Here is a 15821-nt window from a genome sequence, read left to right on the forward strand (position 1 = left end):
ACCCTTTCGAGGGGACTCAAAATCTTCCTTGGACTTGAAATCTTTCTCGTCAAAGTCTCCCTCTACTGAGACCGAGGGATCTCAAAACGAGATTGATAGATAACAAGGAAAATTAGGTCTTGCAATCGACAGTTTTCTTAGCTATAATAGAAATGGGTCGAATTCATAGACCCTTTCGAGGGGACTCAAAATCTTTGGAATTGAGATCTTTCTCGTCAAATCTCCCTCACTGAGGGAGATCCGATCGAGATTGATAGATAACAAGGAAAATTAGGTCTTGCGCTCGACAGTTTTCTTAGCTATAATAGAAATGGGTCGAATTCATAGATCCTTTCGAGGGGACTGAAAATCTTCCTTGGACTTGAAATCCTTCTCGATCGTCAAATCTCCCTCACTGAGGGAGATCCGAGCGAGAGTGATAGATAACAAGGAGAATTAGGTCTTGCATTTGACGGTTTGATTTTGTATAATGTATCTAGTCCGATTCATAGACCCTTCCAGGGGACTGGAAATCCTTGGACTTGAAATCCTTTTCAGTGGACGGAAAATCCTTGAAGAGGACTTCAAATCCTTAAAGAAGACAGGGGACTTGAAATCCTCTTCAGGGAACTGACAATCCTTGAAGAGGACTTCAAATCCTTAAAGAAGAAAAGGGACTTGAAATCCTCTTCAGGGAACTGACAATCCTTGAAGAGGACTTCAAATCCTTAAAGAAGAAAAGGGACTTGAAATCCTCTTCAGGGAACTGACAATCCTTGAAGAGGACTTCAAATCCTTAAAGAAGAAAAGGGACTTGAAATCCTCTTCAGGGGACTGAAAATCCTTGAAGAGGACTTCAAATCCTTAAAGAAAGAAGACAGGGGACTTGAAATCCTCTTCAGGGGACTGAAAATCCTTGAAGAGGACTTCAAATCCTTAAAGAAGAAAGGGGACTTGAAATCCTTCTCAGGGGACTTCAAATCCTTCTCAAAGGACTCGAAATCCTTCTCAGGGGACTGAAAATCCTTGAAGAGGACTTCAAATCCTTATCGGGGGACTTGAAATCCTTATCGGGGGCGGGGGACTTGAAATCCTTATCGGGGGCGGGGGACTTGAAATCCTTCTCAGGGGACTGGAAATCCTTGGATAAGACAGGGGACTTGAAATCCCTTAAGAGTACGGGGGACTTGAAATCCCTTAAGAGTACGGGGGACTTGAAATCCCTTAAGAGTACGGGGGACTTGAAATCCCTGAAGAGTACGGGGGACTTGAAATCCCTTAAGAGGACTATAAATCCTTGGATAAGACAGGACTGGAAATCCTTGAATAAGACAGGGGACTTGAAATCCCTTAAGAGGACTTCAAATCCTTGGATAAGACAGGGGACTTGAAATCCCTGAAGAGGACTATAAATCCTTGGATAAGACAGGGGACTTGAAATCCCTGAAGAGGACTATAAATCCTTGGATAAGACAGGGGACTTGAAATCCCTGAAGAGGACTATAAATCCTTGGATAAGACAGGGGACTTGAAATCCCTGAAGAGGACTATAAATCCTTGGATAAGACGGGGGACTTGAAATCCCTGAAGAGGACTGGAAATCCTTGAATAAGACAGGACTTCAAATCCTTATAGATGGAGAGAGACGAAGAAACAGGATCGGTAGAGGAGGAGAAAGGGTTTGCTCTTGACGAGGAGCTGGGATGGAATCGATACAGAACAAATTTATGGATCCTTTTTTCTTCCCGGGGACTGGAAATCCTTCAACAGGAGGACTGAAAATCCTTGGAGAGAACTATAAATCCTTCAGCAGGGGGACTAGAAGTCCCTCCAGGGGACTGGAAATCCTTTTCGATATAGAGAGACGAAGAAATAAGATTGGGAAAAATAAGTAAAGGGTTGCTTTTGATGAGGGACTAGGATCGAATTGATAGAAACATATTCCGGACCCCATCCATAGAGAAAGATGGGGTGGTGGGAAGTAAAAAGGTAAGGAATAAGGAGTAGAGCCTCGATGGTGAAATGGTAGACACGCCAGATTCAAAATTTGGTGCTGAAGAGCGTGGAGGTCCGAATCCTCCTCGGGGCAGAAGGTCTCGTACCCTTATTCAGATCGAACCCTTATCTACTAAAAGCTTTATCAAAGGTTTATCAAAGATTTATTCTCTCTACCACTAGAGATTCACATTCAATTGATTTGCTTATCTCCCAAATGAGTACCTCCTCGGGGTAGGAGGTCTCGTACCCTTATTCAGATCGAACCCTTATCTATTCAAAGGTTTATCAAAGATTTATCCTCTCTACCACTAGAGATTCACATTCAATTGATTTGCTTATCTCCCAAATGAGTACCTCCTCGGGGTAGGAGGTCTCGTACACTTATTCAGATCGAACCCTTATCTACTAAAAGCTTTATCAAAGATTTATCCTCTCTACCACTAAAGATTCACATTCAATTGATTTGCTTATCTCCCAAATGAGCACTCGAAATACTTCCTCGGGGCAGAAGGTCTCGTACCCTTATTCAGATCGAACCCTTATATACTAAAAGATTTATCAAAGATTTATTCTCTCTACCACTAAAGATTCACATTCAATTGATTTGCTTATCTCCCAAATGAGCACTCGAAATACCTCCTCGATTCGAGAGACAAGTGGTCTCTCCGGTGCCTCCCAAACTCCCAATAGGAAGAAAAATCCTCGGAGGATTCTGGTCTTTCCAGTGCCCAACCCTCAAACATGGGGATGCAAATCCTCCGATTGTTGATTATTGAGACCAGAATTCTCCGCCGTCCGGGGATTTGGATATGAAGTATTAGGTATCGAATAGGAAACACCTTCTGCTTCTTTCTCAAGTGAGGCTGGGACTCAGAATCCCGAGATTCGAGGAGATCCAAGTAGGTCTTTCAACGGGACTAGAAATCCTTATCAGGGGACTTCAAATCCTTGAAGAAGACAGGACTGGAAATCCTTGAAGAAGACGGGGGACTTGAAATCCTTCGAGGGGACTAAAAAATCCTAGTACCTGAGGTGGGACTGAAAGTCGTAGTAGCCAATTAGAGTGTGATGAAACTGCGTCACGAGACCCCAGTATCTGGACTAGGACCAGAAATCCTAGTAGTTAGTCGGGGCATTAGTTAGGATGTCACCAAGAATCCCTATTAGTGAATTTGAATGAACTAAAATTTTGGGATTCGGTTAGATGGTCCATCCCCTAAGGACCCGGGGTCCTTAGAGCCCTTCCAATGGAAACAATGGAAAGGACTTGAAATCCTGATTATCTAGTTGGATACGGGAAAATCCAAACTTTAGAATGAATTTTTGGAATGTAAAGATGAATGAGGGGAATGCCCCTCCTTCCTCCCCATATTACCGTTGATCACCGAGAAATTGAATCTCCGGAGAATCTCAAACAGAATGGATCGACATCTTCATCAAGGATTTGTTCCGATAAGGATGTTGGAAAACTACTACGTCCTCTACGAACTACTTCCTACATTTTCCATATAAGAGATTCCTACTCCTTCTTGATTTCGAATGTTGCTTCCATCTCCCGAATAGGAAGACTCCGAAGGTGATCTATAACTTAGTAATTATCCGGAATTCTATAAGCAGAAGTTATTGCATCAGTAAGGGGAAAAGATGTATCTTCCTTTCACCAATTCGAATCCTGAATAGCCCTATATATTGCTAGGGATCCAGACTGAGTCAAGAATATCCGAGATTTTATGATGCGATATCGAATTCCCATTCAATAATTGTCTTGTTATTCGATCCGGTGACGTCCCACTAAATCGAAATAGATTGAATAGGTAGTGGTAACTTTCAAACAACATGTTATGAATGAGAAAATCTTTGGATGAGTGACGATTCCGTCTCATCCATCTATCTCTATGAACCATAAGCCTGAAACGAAGGAATCGCTCTTGCAAATCTTCCATTGGAATGCTTTGATACGAGTGAATAGGAACAAATATCTGCGGGTATTGCAAATATATAGGCATGAATTAGGTTTCTTTGACGTATTCAAAGTGTCGTTCTTCACCCGAAGGGAAATTCTTCCACCGCTTGGTAGATAATTCAGTTATCGATTTCCGGTCATATCCACGAAGAAGAAAGAAATTTCTAATCTTTTCATTTGAGAAATGTTTCTCGCGCTCCCTCCTCGTACCGTAAGTAACATAAAGCCTCCGTACCAGTTCTTGTTTCGCTAATAAACTATGACGTGAAGAGGGAATGTTATGATCCGGCTGAGATAGAAGCATGGGATCCCAGGTGAAGCGCCCCCCCAGGAATAGAATTGGTTCATCGGATCGATTACATTGCGTTTCGTATTGATTAGATGAGTTGGGGATTCCTAATTCAAGAAATTGCTCGCGTAATGATAGATTATCCAATTAATTTTCTAATCTTTTAATGTCTCTTTGTCTCGATTTACCCGAGGCTCTCTTGTAACTGAAAAGATATCCTTTTCTCTTATGCGATTTCTTTCCACTAGACTTAATCTTATTCAATTCGAAATCCCGTTGGGGATTTGATCCTGATTCCGATGAAAAAAGATCGAATTATACAAATTATTCGATTCGGATAATACTCTTATCGATTCATAACTGCCACTTCGCATGAAACCAAAACGCCAAAATTTGGGGGACCAAGTAATCCCACGCGACACTTCCTTCGGAATCGAGTCTACTTCACTCGACTGTTCCATTTCAGAATCAGTTGGAATCTTAGACACCCCCTTCTTTGTAGATTTATAAGAACGACTCGCAGAGATTATATCTGGAGAATACCTGGGTTCGATGGAAGAAGGAAGAGGAGGACTATTAGCGAATTGACTTCTACTTCTACAGATTTCTGAACATAAGAAATCCCTCAAAAGGTTTTCCGAGATACCACAGGCTAAGTTAGAATCATTCTCTACAACTTTATCAATAACAACGAGATTCTCTTCCTCTCTCATATCCATTCCGAACCAAGGATCACGAGCTGCTAATCCGGCCAATAGCCCTAAGATATGCGGAAGTATAGCGAATTCCTTAATTGTTGACTCGGTTATTAAAGGTTCCAAATACCAGTTATACAAGTGGTAAAACCTCTTCTTCAGTGTATTACTACCAATAAATGAGGGATCTGCAGGGGAAGTATCTATCAAACCATTTTTCAGAATAGCTTTTCCTATATTGTAAGGAAGTATTTCATATCCAGAACCGAATCGGATTCCGTTACCTATATACGTAACAATTGAATTTTGTCTACGTAAAGCTAATTTAATTGCACTATCGGATACAATCTTTCTTCTTCTAGAAGTAGTGATTAATAATGCTTCATTAGCAGGAGAAAATAGATCTCGTTTGCTATAACCCGTAGTTCCAGACCCAGTACCTTCGAGAAAAGAGGGATCAGCTTCTATTTCAAAGCCTTTGACACGCGAGAGAATTGACAATTCTTTTTGACGCTGACGCCTGTTAGACCCTCGGAGATTTATCAATTAGTTCGACCAATTCGGAGCTATTGAAGCTGGATCTACCTTTGCAGGTACATGAGTCGAAGCAATAACGAGATTCTTGCGAATGCAAGGATTCCTGCGCCCATTACCGATACTCCTCAATATTAGGCAGAGTAAGAATCTGGGATCGGCTTCTAATCTGTGATACAGGCGATTAACATTCAACTCATGAATGTCTTGAATCCATATCGTACAGGGAGACATCTCTTTTGCTATTGCAAAAATAAGATTCAATCGGTTTACGCTCTGTTTCGAAATGAAAGTCCCACGTACATTATTGAAATATGATCTGTTGTATAACAACTTCCTCAATGGCAGTCTCACCGACGGAAAGTAGGAATTGGATGCTATATCCCTAACTACATAAGATCGTCCAGTTTCTATGGGTCCTACTAGTGGAACTCCTTCAGATGGTAATAATCCTGATGAAAGCAAAATAGGTACGTCACGACATGGAATATTCGGAATGCCTTTTCGTCTCATTGTCGCTGAAAGGAGAATATTTCTTTCAAGGGCAAGAAGAGCCCACTTCTCCGCAGGATCCAACTCACAGATCTCGTAATTTGATAGATCATTTTGACGAATCCGAAGTAGGTATGACAAAAGATTAGATCCTTCTTCTGGGGTGGGTTCGTGATTAATCCCACCGCTCAATGAATCGTAATTGGAATTTAATTTCGATTCATACTTGGAAATAGTTTTATTTGTCACTAGATATTGAGTCAGTAATTGTTTATTAATCTTAAGGGTGTCGGAGCTTTTCCTACGAAGTATCCACGAATCTAGTTCATTTTTCACAAGGTAATAGAAGATTATATTATTTGTATAATTCAGGAATCTCTTCAGGGAATGTATCAGTAGATCTTTCGTTTACATTTACCTTGTCGAGGGAGAATACATTACCTTTTCCAGATAAAACCCACGCATTGGGTCTATTAAATATCCGGTGATATTGAAACGTTTCCACAAGTGAGGGGAATTGGAACCCGAAACAGCAGATAAATAATGCTTGAGAAATGCAAGAACAAATAATATCGAGAAAACGAGGTAGGATGGGGCATACTTATTCGAAAATCTAAAGACTGACCATCTCGAATGCGACACCTGCGTTTAGTTAGTAATTTCTTCGAAAATAGAGAGATCTATTTTAGATAATACGTTACTGATGGAATCGTTTCTGAATCTTGATCTTAGGCTTAACGATAAACAAGCTCTAGCATTACCTATATCCTCAGCAACTCTTTCCGTAATTCCGGGGAAAGTGTAATTCAAGTCATCACTTACTTTGAGTACTATTTCTGGATATATCTCTCTAATCAGATCATAAAAGTATCTCCACCAGTTAGGGGTGAAAAACCGAGGTATATATTCTCCGAATGGGCTCCATTTCTCGCAGATATTGTCTCTCCAAAAGATCCAAGAGATCTTATATTTGTTTAAATCCTTTGATAACTCATCGAAATTAATGAGATGAGATGGAAGAATAGGTTCTTTTTAGACACGTGTATCTGCAAGCCTCGTATTTTCGTACAGAACCTTCTCTCCAGTTAATCCTGTTGGAGATCTTGATGCTACACTGCTGCATAATGAGAATTTCTTTGACCAATAAAGCGTCTCAGATTCTTCTGATTCCCAAAAATAACCAATGTGTGAATCATTTTGATAGAATTGATTCCCAATAGAATCATTCCTCGAGTTTGATCTCTTCTCAATGGATCCCTCCGAATCGACTTGATCCACTCCCGAATTTTTGAGACGGGGTCGAGATCGCCAATCAGCCGATAGCTTAGAGTTTATCAATGTTCTTTCCAAGTAATTTCCATCGCTACCACATGAAGATAGAGACGAATCTCCCGTTTCGCGAGGAGATAAGTTCAACCCCGTCAGTAGTCCTCTTAGATCCGAAATAGAGTCAAGAAATCTATCTGAATGAGTTAGTGGTGGTATCGCAGATTCATCCAGATCAGATGGAGTCGATTCGGTTGTTGCGAGTATATGATCAATAGTTTCCCTTTCCGTTCGTTGCGAGGAATTGGGTAACAACGAATCAGACACTTGGGATTGAATAGATGAAGTGATATTTTTTGTATCTAAGGATCCTATTTCAAGAGATGGGATGACTTCATCACCGGAGCCCGTATACGAATTCTCTAAGATGTCAGAGTAACTACTGCTGTATCCTCCAACCAACGAATCCCTTCTTCTGATTATTGAGATAAAATCCCTTCCGGCACAGTTCAATACGGGTAAATGCGAGTAATCTATAAAGTTTGGTGTATCTACTTCATCGGAAATGGATCCCGAAATACTCCCAATATTCCTATTCGAACCTTTCCCATAATTCAAATTATCCAGAAACAGATCCCAATCCTGCCTTCCCGTAGCGGAATAAGCACCATTCGGGAGTTTTGTTCCAATACATTCGATACAGGATGATTCAACAAGAAATGGATTAACTGCGGGTTTTAGGAAGATTGAGGAGCCTACCGATTCTTCATCCATTAACAATCCGGACTCGATGAAGAAACTATCTTTTCTACCGAAGATTCTCTTGAGAAAGGATATCTTCTCATCGAGGTTGAGTGAACTCAGAAGGAAATCAAGCAGTGGATAATCTATATTGTTCAATTTATAGACAAGATAATCAATCCCATCTGTCGAAGCTTCTTCACTAATATACTTGGGAATAATGATTCGGTAAATAGATGATATATTGGTAAATTCCTTGGGATACTTGTTGTTCCTCCCAGCCGTACTACGAATAGTGATACCAATATTATTTAGTGCTAATATCGACAGATCATAGATTGATCTACCTAAGTCGGATCTTATTTCTGCGAATACTCTCTTGGAAGGGGAAAAAGACAAGTCTCTGATTGTATCAAGCCACCTGTGCACATTTGACCGAACATCTGGATATTCATCAATTGGGGAAATAATACATTCATGCAACAAACGCTCTATGTTACCCCTCCATTCCAATAATCTCTATTCAATTGCAATTCTTGTTACACCAGTAGATCCCTCGCCCCCCTCCCGGCTACCCAATTGATAGTTGATTCTGGATAGATATTCACTAGCTAATGTACAGAAATAGTCACGCGAAAAGAGCGTGTATACTGAGTAGAGAGATATTAACCTATTTCGTTCATATACCCTAACTAGAGAGTATGTTGAAGATATGTTACCTCCCTCTCCCGATTCATCTGAAAAAGTAGGATTTTCACTTCCATCAGTTCTTTCTACAGGTACATCGAAAAGGATCTCTAAACGGTTTGAAATAATCTTATCAAGATCGAAGTATGCGCCATTTTGCATCTCTGATTCCTCGTCAAGTATTCCACCAAATGATAGATCTCCTCTCGATAGAAAGGCTTTCCTAGGTTCCTCGCTACTACTACCAATTCTTACCTTACTGGAAATCAAATTCGATTTTTTAACTCTTAAAAGAAATCCAGTCAGTCGGTTTCTTGATTCATTTATTAGTTGTGAATAGGCGTGTAGAATAGAAAATTCCCCCTCATTTCCGTGGGAATCTAACCCCAATAATTGGAAGAACCACTTACGATTCTAGGAAGAATCAATACATTTATTGGAATCATTTTCTGCTATTCCCGCTACAGAAGGGGAGAAAGGATCTCCCAACAATAAAGGAGAGTCGAGTGTAAAATGCCGACAATCTCTCTCTACTTTCCATAAATGAGATATTCTTCCGATACCGAAAGACACGGAATTCTTATATCATTCTTCTGCCAAATATGTCTTAATAGGAGTTCCATCGGCGGTGGGACCCATACCTAGTTCATGTATAGATGATTCTGTTGAAAAGCCGTGACTCACCGCCTCTGGAGAATCATCAGTGGATATTGCTCTTTCCTCCGGAGAGTAACTGCCTACAAAGCCATTTCCAGATCTTTTCATTGAATCATATTCTGGATTTCTCTCCTCACTTCAACTAGATAAACAAGTATCTTCGATAGGTATCTCCTTCCCAACCTTCTGATTTCTGGAATCAGACTCATCCCTTGAGTTGCTATGAAAAGCCTCCAATTCTCTAGATGTCTCTATTTGTGAGGAGACATACTTCGAGAAACCACAGGAAATTTCTAGTAATATACTTGGTACCTCAGTGAGTAATTGATTATCCGATAGATAATCAAGTTCGATAAATCTCTTTTCTAAGAGAGATCTCGTTAGATTCAATTCGCGCTCATCCTTATTCCATGGAGAAGGACTTTGGTGACAGGAATGCCACATATAAAAATCGGCGTAATCCCGGAATAGTGTCCAACTCCCCTCGTCAATGGAATTTAACCAATCTCTTATATCGCTATAGGATAGGGATACACCATCACGAGATGACATTGTATTCTTATGGGGTGGAAATAGAGACAAATTGGAGAGACCCTTCCGCTCGGAATAGAACGGTGATTCATCTCCCTGCCGATCTACTGAATCCCTGGATTCGAGTAACATTTTGTCCCAAAAGTCCGATATTACGGGAATGAAGGAATCGCTTCTTAATGTTGCTGTTTGTAGCCAATTAACCCTTTGCTTGTCATGGATTTTCCGGAGAAGTAACGAATCAGAATCATTTTAGTAACAGTCATCCTTACGAAGTATCACATTTATATAGAATTCAAAAAACTCATTTGAATCTTCTAGATTCTTATCCCCCAGTGATTTTTCAATCCTCTCAGTCACATCTCTGGATATATTCTTGATGGGGAGTGGATCCCTCATCAGCCGGACCCTCCATCCATCTGAAACCGAAGGATCCATCGCACTATATATGGGAACTTGCGGTTCTTCCCTCGTCGAAGTTGTGGAAATATTTCCGTTTGAATCCGAATAGTAAGAATTACGTGTCTTTCCCTTTCTATCCTTTTCAGCAGGTGAGCATCTTATTGATAGAGAAAGAGGATAGAAGGATTCAACAGAATTTGTTGCTGGTTTTTTTACTACTCCACCAGTTCTATTAATTAGTTTCGCTAGATCTATAGAACCTCCTTCGATCAAATTTCTCTCACCTGAACGATGCATAGGAATTGGTATTGTTAGTAACATCAGGATTCCCGGAGTCACGCTATTACCCCGCTTCATTGAATCGCGCAGATTCCGTAAAAAGATTGAACTCAGAATTCATAAGTCAAATAATTTGATGGAGGGTTCATAACTGGAGAATAGACCAATTAGAAATTCCCCTAGATCTTGATTTTTCAATGATTCAAATGAGTAGTGGAATCCATCGGTTTCTGCTAACTTCGGAACTTCAGAGAATAAATCTGGACTTCTTACTTTTTCTTCTCCCACTTCTCTTACCTCATGATCTCTCTTCACTTTATCTATATGTGGTAGATACTACCCACCTCTCACATTCCATTATATAGATAATATCGAAAGATTCAAGGCCCAATGGAGTGAGTACTTTCGATGTGGTGATTTGTGGGTGTATTCGTACCTACCTGAAGCTGTCTCGGGAATCTCGAATTGTTGAAGAAACCTATCTATGTCTTATCTATCTCCTCATCAACTTATTTTATTCCGAGTGATAAAGACGAGTTCTCCAACCTGATGGGCGAACGACGGGGATTGAACCCGCGCGTGATGGATCCACAATCCATTGCCTTGATCCACTTGGCTACGTCCGCCCCCTACTTTCCCTATTCAGCTTTCTTAACTGGGAGAGAACAAGATCTACTAGGGTCATTCATTCGATGCGCGTACGTATTATTCGTCTATATATTAATACAAGAAAAAATATGTTAGGTGAAAAATGTATTCTCAATCTATTCCAGTGGGTACGGGACTACAAGCGTTCCGCTAATCAGAATGAGAATATCTTTGATTCCCATTCTCTGTAATCCTAGAAGGGTGTTTCAAAGATTCCCCAGAATCCAAGATTGGAAACTGATAATTGTAAGATTATGGCGAGATATTACTATTATTTCTATTCATTCCATCGGACGAATCTCCATTAAATACCAAACCTTATGCGAGGTTTGGTATTTAGTGATGCTGCACGACCAGACAGGTATTATCCGTTTACAGAAGGAGCTTCAACAGAAGCTAAGTCTAGAGGGAAATTATGAGCGTTACGTTCATGCATAACTTCCATACCTAGGTTAGCACGGTTGATGATATCAGCCCAGGTGTTAATAACACGACCTTGGCTATCAACCACGGATTGGTTGAAGTTAAAACCATTCAAGTTGAATGCCATGGTGCTGATACCCAAGGCAGTAAACCAGATGCCTACTACGGGCCAAGCGGCTAAGAAGAAGTGCAGAGAGCGAGAATTGTTAAAGCTGGCATATTGGAAGATCAAACGGCCAAAATAACCGTGAGCAGCTACGATGTTGTAGGTCTCTTCCTCTTGACCGAACTTGTAACCTGCATTAGCAGACTCATTCTCAGTAGTTTCTCTGATCAAACTAGAAGTTACCAAAGAACCATGCATAGCACTGAATAGAGAGCCGCCGAATACGCCAGCTACACCCAACATGTGGAAGGGATGCATAAGGATGTTGTGCTCAGCCTGGAAAACGATCATGAAGTTGAAAGTACCAGAAATTCCTAGGGGCATACCGTCAGAGAAACTTCCTTGACCGATTGGGTAGATCAGGAACACAGCGGTAGCAGCTGCAACGGGAGCTGAGTACGCAACAGCAATCCAAGGACGCATGCCTAAACGGAAACTAAGTTCCCACTCACGACCCATGTAGCAAGCTACACCAAGTAGGAAGTGAAGAACGATCAGTTCGTAAGGACCACCATTGTATAGCCATTCATCAACGGAAGCTGCTTCCCAGATTGGGTAGAAGTGTAAACCGATAGCTGCAGAAGTAGGAATGATAGCACCGGAGATAATGTTGTTTCCGTATAGCAAAGAACCGGAGACAGGCTCACGAATACCATCGATATCTACAGGGGGAGCTGCGATGAAAGCAATGATGAATACAGAGGTTGCGGTTAATAAGGTGGGAATCATTAAGACACCGAACCATCCGATGTAAAGACGGTTTTCAGTGCTGGTGATCCAGTCGCAGAAGCGACCCCATAGGCTTGCGCTTTCGCGTCTTTCTAAAGTTGCGGTCGTGGTAATTTTTGGTTTTCGAAACGATTGGTGATTACCCAAGCTGATGAGCCTGTTGATCCATAGTATATCACAGAATCCCACCTGTGTCAACTAATCTAATATTGATTGAATATCCGAAGAAACGGGAAGACTTCCCTTTGTTTTCGCACGATACTTCTTCAAACCTTGACTCTCTTTTCAGACGCATTTCCCTTTTATTATCATAAACCACGGGAAAGTCAACGTTAGTTCGGCTCCTCGAGTACATCATGGGAGAGGCCAGCTTTGCCTTAGATGTACTACGACTCAATCATCGATTCGAGGTGAGGGACATACAGGATAAATATCTGCTGGCGTTGCCTGACATCCCCCCCCCCCCCCGAGGTGAGTAGTCCGCCCCAGGCGGAGATAGTTGAGAATGGTGGGAGTCGCGGGGATGCGGGCAGTGCCAATCATGTCGATCATGTCGATTGTGTCGATTGTGTCGATCATTCTAGTCATGTCGATCATGTCGATCATGTTGATTGCGTCGATTGCGTCGATCACTTTGGTCATGTCGATCATGTTGATCATGTCGATGATGTTATGGACTTTACGATTCGACACTAGTCTTTCTCTTTTTCATGAGGTACTATACCAGTGACAAAATTTCCCCTATGACTTGGATATTCTTTCTCCCATTATTTAATTTCTGCTTATCCATATGCTTCTGGCGTATCTTGATTCCTAATACCCTGCGCTCCGGAGTAGAAGGTTTCAATCCACCAATAAGAGGTTGTGGATTGAAACGAACCCGGAACTAACGGAAATGGGCAAAAGCCTTATTAGCTTCTGCCACCTTGTGAGTCTCCTCCTTCTTCCGTACAGCACTACCAGAATTTCTGGCAGCATCCATTAATTCATCACTTGATCTTAAAGCCATACTTCGACCTGAACGTTTTCGACACGCGATCAATAACCATCGGATAGCCAAAGCTCTTCCTTCTGCAGGTACTACTTCAACGGGGACTCGATAAGTCGATCCACCTACACGTTTGGATTCTGTTACTATATCGGGAGTTACCCTACGTATTGCTTGTCGCGGGACAGACAGTGGATTCTTATTCGTCTTTTCCTTAATCCGCTTCATAGCCTGATAGAGAATCTGATAAGCCAATGATTTCTTGCCATCTTTAAGAATACGATCAACCAACATGTTTACTAATCGATTACGATAAATCGGATCCGATTCTATATTTTTCTTTTTGTTCGCTACATTGCTCCGGTGTAACATGAGTTTACAGATATGTCGGATTCCGATTCTATCTCGACTGTATCTTAGAATCTTATTTGGGCTTTTTCACTCCATATTGTAGGGTGGATCCGCCGGTTAGTCGAGGATCTCCCCCCAAACTGCACGTGCGACTTTCATCGAATGCAGCTTTCCATATGATTGAATAGAAAGTCTTGAAGTAAGTTCGGGTTACTTCAATGAATCATATTTACTCATTAGGCATTGAGTATCCGTTTCCTCTTCATCATCCCACGAATAGGAGAAGGGAAATCCCGTATTTCATTTATCTCACCAAGAATGTCCGTGGGTTTATTGATCCAATTACCAAATGTTCACAAAACCTCCACTGAATCTCCATAATCGTAGTCCGAACTCGTTCTGAGAGAGAGAAGACATTCGAAGATTTTCCAAATAAATGGGAGTCCGGGTAAGACTCAACTTACTGGAATGCAATACCCTGGACACCGAGTTGTTTCACACGAATAAGATAATAATCAATCTCCGTAATAGCAGGCCTTCGGTCCCCTGGCAACATTCCCACTATCGGGTCGGCTATGCATTTGACATATCAGAACAACCGATACGGAATCATTGCGATGATACAAGTTACGACAATGTTCTGCAACGCACTGGAACGCCCCTTCTTACGATCCTTTACTCCTACAGCATCTAAAGTTCCTCTAACGATATGATATCTTACACCAGGTAGGTCCTTCACCCTCCCGCCTCTCACAAGGACCACGGAATGTTCTTGCAAATTATGGCCAATACCTGGTATGTAAGCCGTTATCTCGAACTTGGAGGTTAATCGAACTCTGGCGACTTTCCGTAGGGCAGAGTTAGGTTTTTTTGGTGTAGTTGTGGAATAGTTGACAGATGAGTCAGTTTCAGTGTCACTCTACAGAACCGTACGTGAGATTCTCACCTCATACGGCTCCTCGTCATTCAATTAATACTAAGAATAGAAGTACGAAATACCTTTCGGTTGTTACCCGATACAAGAGGATTCACAAAATAATTTTGATATTCCATTCTTTCATTTTCAACTCCCTCCTGTGTGTTTGCCTCTACCTCCTCCCTATCCCCCAAATCGATTCGCTAGTCTACTTACTTCAGTGTCATTAATATTCTTAAGAAGTAGTAAGGAGAAGGAGATTCTGTTCCTACTTCAACTTCCCCAGAAGTAAATAGGTATTCACCGTAGTATCTATTTCCTGCTTCGATACTACCGATATAGACTTGGGAGAATTATTTCTCTGATGTGGAAGAAATAGAATCTACAAGTGATCTGTGAAAAATCCTTCTACTCTCTAGAACCACCCGAATTGCTAGTGCTAATGATATTCGTTCCAATATGATAGAGTGAATTAATAGATAAAGGTGGAAGAGGGAGATATGGAATGGAAAGATGGAGAATATATTGATTTGATGGGTAGATTCGCTAATGAGTCTCATGTCTGTTTCCATTTCAGTAATATTAAACAGATCGAATATACGGGGGATTGACGGGTTGATGTAAGCTTATCCATGTTATTAATCACTATTCAAGAAGGAATCCATTCTGAAATGGAAAAAAGCTTTGATATGATTTGGCTTTCGTTCTTTCGTCTGCTGTAACGAGGCTGTCTGAGGAGGATTCAGTAACCCATAGGGATATCTACCTCTACCATATAGGATCCAATGACTGCTTGAGGCCCGCCAATGGCGGTGTGGATGAAACAGCAGTGGTAGAAAAAACCGGGGATATAGACGGAAGAGGAAGAATTTTATTATCTCGGTTATCCTATTCCGTAACGAGCCATTGACGTAAGTCCTACATCTTCTTTCCTCCCTCTCCCGTGGACCAGATCAGAGGTTCGGGTTCCGTGGGAAGAAGATTGTACCACGAGAGCTCAAGGGGGTCAAGTTGTTGTTACTATCAATGCATGATACAGATCCTGCTGGTCTGATTGTACCCTAACGTCAATCCAGAGAAGTGGCGG

The sequence above is a fragment of the Dipteris shenzhenensis genome, unplaced genomic scaffold, assembly GCF_047967505.1.
Source record: "Dipteris shenzhenensis isolate YYH24624 ecotype China unplaced genomic scaffold, Dip_SZ_1.0 scaf0445, whole genome shotgun sequence".
NCBI classification, from domain to species: domain Eukaryota; kingdom Viridiplantae; phylum Streptophyta; class Polypodiopsida; order Gleicheniales; family Dipteridaceae; genus Dipteris; species Dipteris shenzhenensis.